Source organism: Oreochromis niloticus, linkage group LG1, assembly GCF_001858045.2.
Source record: "Oreochromis niloticus isolate F11D_XX linkage group LG1, O_niloticus_UMD_NMBU, whole genome shotgun sequence".
Lineage (NCBI taxonomy): Eukaryota > Metazoa > Chordata > Actinopteri > Cichliformes > Cichlidae > Oreochromis > Oreochromis niloticus.
Genome location: NC_031965.2, coordinates 16,249,530 through 16,262,262, shown reverse-complemented (window position 1 = coordinate 16,262,262; position 12,733 = coordinate 16,249,530). Strand labels below are relative to the sequence as shown.

At 39.5% G+C, this 12,733-nt stretch overlaps 1 long non-coding RNA gene across 1 annotated transcript; it reads right to left on the bottom strand.

Annotated features, from left to right (window-relative positions):
• Window positions 1–7,162: 7,162 nt before the first annotated feature.
• On the bottom strand, window positions 7,163–11,907 carry LOC109201680 (uncharacterized). Its single transcript, XR_002061725.2, has 3 exons — window positions 10,378–11,907; window positions 7,633–10,295; window positions 7,163–7,447 (listed from the first exon to the last, which is right to left on the bottom strand). It is a non-coding gene; the product is annotated as an uncharacterized LOC109201680 (long non-coding RNA).
• Between the last annotated feature and the right edge of the window lie 826 nt (window positions 11,908–12,733).

The following is a 12,733-nucleotide window of genomic DNA, read 5'->3' as shown; positions in this document are numbered from 1 at the left end:
GAGTTTTAAATAATCTCCGTTTTCGGTGAATCGCAACGCCGTTTACGTGTTGACGAAAAGCCCAAACGCATAGAAACAGCTGCGTTTTCAAAAATACCCGTGTAGGTGTGGACGTAGCGTAAAAGAGTTAGTAGTATATTTTATTACTACCTTTAATTTATTGCCGTTTACTTGTATTTGCTTAATTGTTTACCAAATGTTTGAGGTGTGAAATAAACCGCAATGGAGCAAAATATAGGTGTGTGTGGTTGGAGGATGTGTTTGTGCGGGGGGGGGGGTTTAGGTGGCGGGGGGCGCTAACATTTTTCTTGTAAAAAAGGGGGGCCTGGCAAAAAAAGTTTGGGAACCACTGAGTTAGATGAGCAAACATGTCTATGAGTTTGAAAAGCACCACTTCAGTGTAACCTCTCTGAACTTGTTCTCTATATACTTAAAGTATATAAAAGTATTTGTACACCTGCACTACTTTTGTTTTCCATATTCAGTACTTTGAACCTGCTTATTTTGACCATGTGCCACTTTAATGTAATTATAATTTTCAGTCTTTATCTGAAAAGTGATCATGCACCTGATCAAACCCGTGTTTATCTGTATCATGCCTTCTTACATTGTCTCCTCTGTCTAAGTATTGTTTTCCTTCCTCCGGTTTGAGCATATTAACAAGCAACAAATCACTCGGATTTAGCCTCCCGTAGTTTATTATGAATTTCTGGCTGTTAGTGCCTTCTGTGGTTTCGTCTGCTATATGAGCATCCCTCCTCAGGGTATCTGTTCTGTAAAACTGTGCTGTCAGGGGAGGACCTGGATTGATGTTGTCAGGAAGTCACCAGGCTTTCATGTTAATTCATCAGCTGGCAACGGTAGAGACCATGTGGTTTAGTGACTGTGGGTGTGAAGATTGTGTTGATGTACCGTACTGTACCACTGATTATTATCATTGTTAAATACCTAGGGACGCTGTTGACACACAGTAAAAAAAATTTTCCTGGCAAAAATAAATTGTTTGTGGTCTTTGGAGTAATTTTATCCATTCTCAAATGATTGGCATTGCAAACTGTAATGTTATAAGAGGAATTAGTAAAAAGAGTGGAGACAATAGTCATTTGCCTTTTCTGACAGGAGCAGTGCACTTATTCCTTAACTTTCTAAAGGCAAGCCTGTGCCAAAGGTCTTTGGTGTGTTTAACCAGAGCCATTGCTTTGTTTCTGGAGTCAAATAAAGCAGAAAGCTCAGCAGTGATCTGGGGAGTAAAGCTACAATTTGTTCTTGTGTTTCTGTGAGTGCATATCTAAATCAGAGTTTTAAACATAAGTATAAAAACCTAAGGCTAGTTCAGTGAACATGTCAGCAGTTGGAGTTGAGTGGAGGTCAAGTAAAAAGTTTTTCCTGACCCAATTAGTTTTGCTCTGCTTCACATTCCTAATACAAACTACTGGGCAATGGTCGCTAACACTTAGGTCAAAAATACCAGAGGCAAAACATTTCTCTGGTCTTTCTGATAATATTGAATCATTTATTTTGACTTGGATGGTCCTTTAGATTTGAGCGAATGAGATGAGAATAAAAAAAAATGTTTTGGCGAGGTGAGCTTGTCTAAATTGAGAATAATCGCCTCCTGATCAGCTAATGGTGTAATTATCTCGCACTAGTATTTTGGGCCTTAATAAGGGGCAGAAGGGGGCTTGTAGACACTGATTACTATAGCCAAATTACTGCGTCTAAATCAAATTTCAGAAAATAAATTAAAACTATTAAGGTACTGAGGCTGGAGTCAGACAGGACTGTACACAAACACAAAAAGAAAAAAAGGGTAAATGCACTTTGCTTTTTCTAGAAGCACTTAAAACATATATAGGCTCAACTGCGGTGTTGTATCATGCTGAGTGCAGGCATATTCTCGCCACTCTTCTTAAAATACACACGCTGTCAGGAGTGAACTACATTTGAACTTAATTAGCATTAAAACTTGCAATTAGATAAGGTGCTACCACCGCAGAGTAAACTAATTTACAGGAGCGTACACGAGCAGCAGCAGTCATTTGGATTCGAACACAGTAACAGCAGTATTGACCACCTGGCTTTAGGACTGGATGAGCAGGAAGCCACAGATTACTAGTAGTGGTAGCCAAATATGACTTTACTAGTTTTTAATGTAGAAAATGCAAACATTCAGGTAAATTTGATGCCTAACTTTACATGCATGCGTTGCATGACTAAAAATAGCTTTTAGTTAAAGCTTCTGTTTTTTCTTTCCGCCTTCAGCATTTGTTTTATGAATAATGAATGAATTAAAAATGATTGCGTTACACTGAGAATCCAGTTCCAGGATCCTGATATAAATATGCATGCTGGCTCGCTGTCACAGACATCGTTAAAGAAATTTGTCACACCTGTGCTTTACCTACTGTGACAACTCTAAAGTCTGCAGTGAGAAAGGTTTATTGGCTCAGCATGTACAGTACTGTGCAAAAATCTCGAGCCACCTCTTATTTCTTTACATTTTGCGTCCAAGTAGCCAGAATTTCTTACAATTTCGATAACTTTTTGAACGTGTTTCAAAGTTTTTCTATGGACATTGGCTGCTTTTACATTCTTTACCTGACTTTTTTCAGAGGAATGTTTTGTTTTGGTGGTTGAATCATTCAATAGTAACCTAAGACTCATAAAAACTTCCTGTTGTGTCCTTAAGAAATGTGAGGAAACTGGACAATGAGATAAGTGTAGGACAAAGACTATCTACAGCAGATGAACAGTATATGAAAGTCTTCTATTTCCTGTTTCATTTGAGATGTATTTGGGCCTGCAGCTGATCCATCTGCTGTTCAGAGGAAGGGAAACGGGAGTTATGCCCAAATACACAACAACAAGACTGAAAATCAGTGGCAACAGGTCTTGTGGAGTGATGAATCCAAATATCAAATTTCTGGTAAGTCCTGTCTATAACCACAGAGGAGGTCAGGAGAGAGGTACAGCCATCTGTAAAACACATTCCCAGCACAGTAAAAGCATACGTGGATAGAAAAACAAACAATGTAACACTATCAGTCATGGACTGACCTCCTCAGACCGCAGACCTCAACATTATTGAAACAGTGTGGGATCATCTCAACAGAGAACAAAAGGCAGCCAAGATCCAAAGAAGAGCTTTGAATGTCCTTCAGTAAGCCTGGAGAACTATTCCTAAAGAAGAAAGCTTACAGAATAAATGAAAACATTGAGTTTCAATTTCATTAGAATTGTAGAAACTCTGTTTTTACCTCATAGACTGTATTTCCATATATGTTTGCACGTGTGTCGATAAATCACTGCACCTGTTTCTAATTTTCCTGGTTAAATACAAAGAAATGGGGGGCGGGTGATGCCAGACTTTTGCACATTACTGTGCACTACACATATCCGAGCTGTAAACAGTAATATCTTACTAAAGAGAGCAGTAAAATGATGCCAGGAACAGTGACCATATCTAAAGCAAAGATAAATCACATGCTTAAGAGGCCAACAGCAACTGTTTTTTTTTTGTCAGAAACACGAGGCACATTACATCAAAATAAGCTGCCGTAGTGACGTCAGCCACAGTGACTTCGATAAACCCTTCGAGCATGCTTGTTATATTTGTTACTGTCAGTCTTGCAGACATTTTCTTTTGCTTTTCCAAACAACATAAGCCTGGTTATAAATATCTCTGGCGCACAATGGCATTTTAAATGTTAATGCCTGTTACTCATCAAACTACTTGGCACGGACACAGTTATTAAAATGTACAGACTTCCGAAGAACTTCCTTAAAACTTGCAGCAAATGATCTGGTAAATTTTTCATTTATAGAGTCAAAATGCAACAATTATTCTAGTTTGGTAAGCAGCACTGATTGCTTTGTATTTCACGGCACAGTGGCTTCAAATGTGGAGGATGCCTTTGCACAGTACTTTTCTTTTATGTCAGTTTAGGAACTGCATAAAAAGCTCCCAAATATTCATATCCCTTTCTGGTTCTGGTCCTCAGTTAAAAAGAGTCTTACATATATATGAAATGCATCCTCGTATGAGCGAGACACAATTTCTGAAGTGCTTTACGAAGATTCGAGCCTTGATCGTCTTTTGGGCAGGCAAAGAAATAATTGAGCCTTTTGGGTGGAGGAATGCTTCTTACTCCATGCCCCTGAAAGTTGAACACTAGCCAATGTCTGAGAGCATTTATCATAGAGAAACCCTCTCCGAGTCATACTCAGTCACTCTGGGATTTTTGAGTCGAATCCTTCAATACATATTACCTTACTCAGAATGAAATATGACATGCATCTATTGGACAGGAAGAAAAAGTGGTGTGATTGGGCACAGCGTGTCTCTCCTCGTTCACCACGAAGCTAGGCTATTCAAAGTGGTTATAATGACAGCCCAAACAGGCAGCCTTGTCTGGGAATAAAGATAAGGCAGACCAAGTGTGTGTCTGTGTGTGTGTGTTTGGGTACAAGGTGGGGTTGCATGGGAACAGACAGTAAGGCGACGAGGCAAGACAGATGGACAGTTGTGAGGGAAAGACACAGATGGAGGGAAAGAGAAGAGAGAGGGAGAGAGATTGCATAATAGCACAGAAACTGCCATGATTGCTCACTGCAGCATAATTTAAAGTATTGCTACCCATCACAGCTTATCTATTGCCCTTTCTCTTTCATTAAACTTTTCTATCATTTTCTCTCTGCTCTTCCCATTTCATAACCGACGGAATCAAATTTATTCTCGGAACACTTGCAAGACAAGTGTCACATAATACACGCGGTAAAAGTGGCATCCAAAAAGGTCAAAATTACAGACCAATAAACAGAACAAATAGCGCTAATAAAAAGCACAATGCAAATCAGCCATTAAAACGGAAACAGGAAGCCACCCTTGCAGCTGAGCGCCACATCGAGTGGGGAGTGAAGCTGCGAGGTGAGCGAGGACGCCGCACGCTTAAAGATGCTGCATCTGGAATAGTCCACGTCATGCACGTGGGAGCCTTTTTTTCGAGTTGTTGTGGTTGAGGGAGGAAATTGTGGAATGTGTATGAATGTTAAAGTAAACCAGATAATAGCCACACCCCCAGACAGAGGTGGAGATTGGAATGGAGGCTTTTTCACATTCAGATTGCAGTAGTTTGACATTTTTGAAAATACACCAGTGTTAACACTCATTCCCTTCTTCCCAGCTTTAATACCGAGGTTAGCTAACTGGCTGCCGCTTTTATATAAACAGCGACTCGGGGGACTACATGAATGCGAGAGGTGTCGCTTGTAGTGTTGAACTCATCGTACCCGCTCGCTAAGCTCTGTGGGACTTTATTAAATCTTTCGGCTCCATGTTTTGCTGTTTTGGCTTCACACCTTACTGTTTCAGGTCACTCTTACTGTTTGTATGCCTGTTCTGTTGGGAGGTTCCTCTGGCAACAGTTTCAGTGAAAAAGAATGAGAGGGGAAAAAAAAGCTGTTATGGCTGTGCAAGCACTCTAATTCTCAACCTAGACAAAAAGTACTGGAAGCCTTTACAAAATCATAACAAAACCAGATGGAAAAATATTAGTGTAGTTTCTAGATTCTGACTTTAAATTTACAAAAATTGTACTGATATGGATTGATGTAGGTAAACACTGTGAATATACAGTAACCATTACAGTTGCTCTGTGGTATTAAAGGTTAAAGTATTTTTAACAATGAAATATATTTTTATAGTTTATGTAGTGGAAAAGGTAGTTATGTATTCTTATGTTTTAGTAGCTCCATAGTGTAGTGGTTTACACATTTATGTGATAAGTGAAAGATCCCGGTTTGACCACAAATCCATTTGGGGGTTTATCCGGTTTACTTCCCTGCTGTGGTAAGCCCTTCGTCAATAAGGAAGCAGCCGGAAGTAGCTCTACATTTACGTCTAAACCCTGGAACGCCAAATATACCATGTTTGATACATATATTTGTATTAGAGACCTCATCATCAGCGTGAAACCCTACCCCGCTTCGATGTATATATATTTTTAAGACAAACAAAATGTAAGCATTAAATAACACAAAAATGCTGGATGTAGCAAAAACGATACAAATCAAAACTGCAATGAATACTTGATTTATTTCTTTGTTAAAAATTTGTCTTAATAGTCAGAGTCAATTATTTCATGGTTCAGGGTTTACAGGGTTAAACACTGGGTGAGGATTCGCCTGCACAATTGTTACCTTAACCTGGGAGAAAACTCAGCAGTCGTCTGTATAACCTTGTAGTCCAAATACAATCATTTGTTAATTTTTTCTGGCGTCTGACTAAACATATTACTAAACATTTACAATAAGAATGCGAAAAGAGTTACCACCAGCTCCTCCACTATCCCCACTTTGTATTCTGTAACCAAAATGTCTTTACTGGCTGCCACTTCATCCTTCAGTGGGCAGAGTGGTGGTGGAAACTCCTGCTGGTCTCAGGCGGAGAGAAGATGCGCAAGGCCTATTGGTGTCTGGCCAGGGCTAGAGGCCGGGTCCGGACCTATAGGTGGATATTATAATTCATTCAGCTTTGCACACTGGCTGGGGATAAGCTCACCTCAAGGTCAGGAATCTGTGAGTGGAATACTCATTGGGAAGTCTGGGCTTTATTTTCACATGTCTGCAGAGCCTTCTCTACTTCCTCACAAATGAGGAGAGCTCCTGCTATGTGTTGGAACACTGGCAATCAAAACCCTGGTAACAGAAACCCTATTGCTGCTTTAGCAGGGCTGTGTGTATGTTTTTCTATACTGAAAACATGGAAAATTGCCAAAATTGCCCACAATAACTCAACCCACTGAGCAGAGATACTTATTGCAAGTGATGTTTCACAGCGCTTTTACCACTTATGCACACAAACACATTGTTAGTCAAAAGAAATGCACATTTTAATGCATATTTCATGTTATTACAAGAATATGTTCCTTGCATGTTTGTTCAGGAAAAAAGTGCTAGTGTGGGAGTCCTGTGTATATCCAGAACCTTTCAGCACACATACATAATGCACATACTGTAAACCCACCACCAAATGTGTGGAAAAAGTAAAATACCATATAAATCTTCCATGACACACACACACACACACACACACACACACACACACACACATGCATGCATGCGCACAAATGAAAGGAGATCCCAAGAGCTCTGACAAGTGTGCTTATAGCCGGAGGTAAAGCAGAAACAAAACAGAAACAGACTGCTCTCTAGACATCCATGACAATAACAAATTGATAGAGTTTACCGCTCATATTTTATTTATATTATTTGATAGGGTTTTAGGCGATCTACATGGCAGAGAAATTCTGGAGAGAATACAGAACATCTCGGATGGTTGGATGAAAGCAGGCGTTCCCCTCCAAGGCTTGTTGGATGTACGTTTTCATCTGTCACATTTAGGTGTGGATAGGAGACGCTTGTTTGTGTCCTCTTGCGAGCTGCAGTGCTGGAAAACACACAAACATTGAGACGCTATAAATCAGTCGGTTTACTTAAAAAAAACAACTTGTGTATAACAGTTATGCGCTTTCTAGTAAGCAAATGTGTCTGCTTTATTTGTATTTTGCTGACTTAATTACAGAAAAAGGGCATTCTTATGTTAATGCTTCATGAGAGCAGAGAACGGCAGACCTTGAGGGGGGACGTCTTTGTCACTGAGAAGGCTGCCGATGATTCAGACCTCTGGCTCCAGTGAAATTAGCACTTCGGACAGCCGCCCTCTCGCTCACACAATTATTATCCTTTGCAAAGCCATACTGACTGTATAATAGCGAATTCAATGTAATGTGCTGCGCTGCTTTAGTGCCCACACCTCCCCAGGTGTAATGCATACGGTACGTGTGAATAAAGCAATTTTCCATGCTCCACATGAGCGCTGCATTTCTGGTTGCTTAATCATTTTGCGGTGGGTATTCTTTGGTTTTAGGGAATCAAATCTTGATTACTAGCAGGGCTATCATGCGACTGTGTGCGTGCAAGTGTCTTAATCTGTGTGTTTTTTTTAATGCGAGCGAGCCCACCTGCTGCTGGTATAGTTACCTATTTTGTTTAAGGAAGTAATTTGGTTTTAATCCACCGCTTTAATTTTGTACCCCACTGATTATAATTCCCCTCCCACAGTTTTACTCCGGAGAGACGACTGATGTGTAGAAAGCCCGAGCGAGGAGAGTTTGTGTCAAACACACTCTGTTTCATTACTTGAATTGGAAAGTTTGCATGGCAACTGTGAAAAATAATGCTGCTATTTTGAGTCCAGGTATGTATGTACTTTGAAAAGTCAAATTTGGTGAATGGATGTGTTGCAGTAAAGTTTTTCTTGATGCCTTGTGTTTATATTTATGACATTAATATTTTTTAGTCTATAAGGTAGACTAAGAGAAGAAAAGGTAAGAAAAAAGTAGAATAATGAAGATAAAAGAAGCACAGAGCAGAACATTCACATACACTCTCCTCAGAAAAACATGTGCATGTATGTGAATTCTGCAGGTTAATAGACCATGGATTCTGAGATTAGTTTAAAGGACTCAGAAAGGCAATAAAAATATAAAGGTAGGGAGCTCCTTTTCTGCTTTTGATAGGAAGAATAAAGAAGCAGTGAGGTTTTTTTCTTCTTTTCTGAGTGTTCATAATGTATGCATTTGGCCTTATGGGCTGTAAATTCTCTCCTTGATCTCTTCTCACCTTTTCCTCAGTGTGGATGTTGTCTTTGAGTTTTGCTTCCCTTGTGTTTGTGTAAATCATTTTCTTTCAAGGGTTTAAAGCGACAGAGGAGGCAACAGCATTCATATTTCCTTATATTATAATTCTGCCTCTTTCCATTTTGTCTGCACATATAATGTAATGTCTGTCTCTCTATGTGTCTTTTGCTCTTTCTGCAGTATCTCCCTTTTTTCCTCCATTAAAGTCTTTTTTCTGTCCTATTCTGAATTGAAAATCTAAAGAGGGTGTCACATTTTGCACATATTGTAAAGCCCTCTCAGACAAACTTGCGATTCTTTTGGGCCACACAACTAAAATTGGATTGTGTTGAAATAGCCTTAAGTGCAAAAAAACAGATTTTGCATTGCATGGGTTTGATCTCATTCTAAAAGGTGGCAACACCGACATGACAGTTTTACAAACCACTTTATTTAAGCCTGCAGAGAATGGAAAACTAAACACAAAAAAAGAGCCAGTCTGTGGCATAGGGGACGTAGGCCTAAATGAAATATCAATGGCAGGGCAAGCGTGCAACAGAAAAACAGTTTTGTTGCAGTTTTTCCCAATTGCTAAAATATATTTCTTAAAGCTTTCCAGTCTTGTCTAAAAACTCACATCACTCAGTTTTCATTCACAAAACCCCCGAGTCTCCTGGCAAAACCTCACAGATGCATCAAAGCAGTTTTATCTGTGCCCAAAACCACACAATGTTTTCAGATTACACACACAGCTCGTCAAAAATATTAACGCTACCGAGCAGCCGTTCCACAAAACATCAGCGTGCCAAAAACACAGTGTTCAGGACATGTTACTGAAGTCTTTCCAACCTCACGAGGCAGTCTTGTAATTCAGCAAAAATGACAAAAGCATAAAGCGCCGCCACGCCTTCCCTCCATTCTCCATTATATTTACAAAGTGATCAGTATTCAGAAAAGATTCAAGACTGTGGTGGCAACAGGGGCTCTGCTGAGACTGGGTTGTTCACTTTGTCTTTCTGCTCTCATTCACATAAGGAATACAAACAGAAAATTGGTTTATATGTATTACAGGAGTGCGGAAAAGTCATGAAATACACCTAACTTCTTTACGTTTTGCAACAAAATGAAGCCATAAATGTAAATACAGTATAAAAAGTAAACAGTTTGTACTGTTCTAATTAGCTTAAAAGTCAATGTTTGTTATGACCTCCTTTATTCTTGAACACAGTCTGAACTCTCTTAGGAAATTGTTATTTTAACTTCTATAAGTAGTTTAAGGACATTAAAAGCTCCCACACTGCTACAATAATGATGATGTGTGGGCTCTGGGGGAGGCCAATCCATGACTGATTGTATCCCACTGTGTGTTTTTTCTATCCATGAGTTTTGTCACAGTTCTTAAGCAGACTCAGGGGCAGACTAGGGATCCTTGCAGAAATTTACAGTGACAACACCAAGTGATTATATATACAATGTGGTAGAGGGGGTCCAGGGCTCCAGGGTCTGTGGGGTGAAAAGGAAGGGATCAAACAGACTCCACTCTCCTCAGATGGCTCTCATGCTTCCACACACACGCGCGCAGGATTTCAGGTAGGCAGGTAAGGGTCCAGGAAAGATCTACACACATAAGCCTCAGTTAGAAACAGACTCAAAGACAACAACTCACAGATTCTAGTTTTCAGATTACAGAGTGACTGACGCAGATTGCTCAACGATCCAGCGATGAGTAGTGAAGCGCTGCTGTCTTAAGTAGGCCTCAGGATTAGTGGAGATCAGCAGCAGGTGTGGGTGAGGGGCGGGAGCCCGTAATGAGCACCGCCCCGGCAGAGGAGAGAGAAAGAGAGCAGAAAACAAAACATGTTGCTTAACACGGGGTCAGCTGGCGAGGCATGGGGACCTTGACAATTTTACTGTATTGGCAGTGTGTTTGGCTTCATTTTACAACATGACAACGATCCCAATCAGTTTCTTTCCAGGTGGTATTGCACAGTTGATCAAAATCTGATTGTACTTTTCTGCCACCAGCTGAAGTGCACCCTTGAACCATGTTTTATGGATAGCTTTAGACACAGTTGTACATTTAATCAACCCAAAATACCTGTTGCCTCTGATTTTCAGTCAGGTTCTCTTTAAGTACATTGCTTTCAGAAGACACATCATGCAGAGATACGCAGAGTTTTTGTGTGTGTTATATTGGCACTTTTTTAGACGTTCAACTAAAGAAATGGGAACAAATGATGTGTTTTTGCAACACGCTGCTAGTAACAGTGCCTAACGATACAATTTAAAACTGGTTCTTTGCTAAGTTGTCTGTTATGTCTAAACTCTTTCTTAACTCATCATTGATTTAAGTGTGTTTATTATACTTGAATAACCACCAAGAAAAAAACAACTCAGTCCTGTGAAAATGTTCAGATACAAGGACTGGACTGAAAACGAGTGAAAAAGCAGCATATTTTTTAAAAGAAAAAACATCTATAACTATAAACCAAGTAAAAAATATGCAGCATGGGAATGACAGTCACACGTAAAAAAAAAACATCTCATCCTGTACAATTCTTCAGTTTCGTGTCTCATGAGCTGTCATCCCATGTTGAAAAATATGGTCCATCAACAGGATCATTTCTGTTCCTGATGTTGCTCTTTCTCATTTTCCTCCTCTGCCTGTCACATTGTTTCTGTCTTTTGTTGGTATCACCCTTCAGCACACTCTTGCCGGCTGTGCACTCTGAACTGGCTAATACTTTATCAGCTTTATCACATTATTAGCATCAAGTGTGAGCAATTTTGAGTCGCTGGGATTAAGAAGTTACACCTGTGCTGGAGTTATGTTTAACTTCTGCCTCCTGTGGTTACCACTGCGAATCACAAGTGAATCACTGTGCAAAATGAGTTTTAGAAAGTGAGAATGTGTTAAGAGAGGTTAAATGAGATCTGCAGATTGTGTCTAACAAGGTGAAAACCATTTAAGGTTTTGCCAAAAGAGTGGCTGATTCAATAAATTAGTTCAGGGCACTGAGATTTTGGTTCAGGGAAGGTGATTTAGTGGTTTAGCATTTCAAAAAATAAACTTATCTGCCAGGGTTACAGTAGCAATTTGATCAACATCTCACTTGCAAGTTGACAACATAATAAAAAAGGCAGTGCATGGTAGCATTTTCACTATCATCTGTTGCACAAACAAACAAAAAGCATCAGCGAAAAGCATAAAAACTTCACGGGTTAAAAAGGACTTCTCTGCAAACAGAAAAAAGAAAAATACAGAACCACCAGCTTTTTTCTGCTTCTTAGAAATGACACGACTGGTCTATAAACACAGTGAACTAAAGACACAGTTTTATATTCTTCAGTAGGTAAACTGGCATGTTTTTCTGAGACTCGACAGAATGTGATCTGGGTTTGAAAAAACTTTAACTGTAGCTGCACAGGGCAGGATGGAGACACACACAGACACTAGGGGGTTTCCTTCTCCACTTCCAAAGTAGCCCATATAAATACTACGAGGAGAGCACAGAGTTACTTTAAATCCATTTAACCTTAATTTGATAAGTCAGCATAAGTGGACCGATTTCAATAACAGGTAAAATATGATTAAGTCAAATTCTTTGATCCCTTTTAAAACTTCTGATTAGTATTTTGAGATAAGTGTTCATAAATATTTAAGTGGTTTGAAAAAGTGTTTGCCCCCTTCCTTATTTCCTCTTTTTTGTATGCTTCTCTCTCTTAAATTTTTCAGATCATTAAACACATTTAAATATTACACAAAGGTAACACAAGTAAACACAAAATTTAGGTTCTAAATCAAGGTGTTTAATATTAAAGGGAAAAACTCCATATCTACATATCCTTGTGTGAAAAAGTGATTGCCCCTGAAACCTAATAACTGGTTGGGTCACACTTAGCAGCAACAACTGCAAACAAGTGTTTGTGATAACTGGCAGTGAGTCTTTTAAAGTGCTGTGCAGGAGTTTTGGTCCACTCATCTTTGCAGAATTGTTATAATTCATCCACATTGGACGGTTTTCAAGCATGATCCTCCTTTTTAAGGTCATGCC